This window comes from Pleuronectes platessa, chromosome 10 (assembly GCF_947347685.1).
Source record: "Pleuronectes platessa chromosome 10, fPlePla1.1, whole genome shotgun sequence".
NCBI lineage: Eukaryota > Metazoa > Chordata > Actinopteri > Pleuronectiformes > Pleuronectidae > Pleuronectes > Pleuronectes platessa.
Window position 1 is genome coordinate 8,902,123 of NC_070635.1, and position 701 is coordinate 8,902,823.

Sequence of the window (701 nt, forward strand, 5' to 3'; positions counted from 1 at the left end):
AGAGAGTTAGAGGATAGACAGACCAATACAGAGAAACAAACGACGGAGATAAAAGATACATATAATGACAAACATGAAGCGATAGAAACATCATTTATGGTGCAACGCAAAGTCAAAGACCCGGGGTGACATAAGTGGTGAGAAGGGGGGAGACTTGGGGGAGACGGGGAGAGTCAATGAAAGCGCTAGGAGATACATTACGTTGTTGATGTCATTACTCTTTATCATTGATTTGTCAGCACAACCACAGAGTTCATTCAACAAGCCCACCAGTGCCCTCCCATCACAACAGCGCGCACACACACACACACACACACACACACACACACACACACACACACACACACACACACAGATGCGTTTACTAAACACACACTGAGTAAATGCAACCATGTTCCGAACTATTGCCCCCATTGATTCCAGTGTAAGTTGCTCTCAGGGTGCACGCGCCAAAAGTTAACCGACTTCCTGTTGGTTCCTTCACACATATGACATGGAAATATTGTTCTGTAATATTTGTTAATTTCAAGAAAGTACCGACCGGGACCTAGTCCTACTTGAAAAAACTGTAGTCTGGATATACAGACCTTTATGGAGACATAAGAAAAAAGTTATTTAACAAAAAAAAATATTGATAAAACTTTGACGATTTTTACTTTATATTTTTCACAAAAACTGTGACATTTTCCCAGGGAATAATT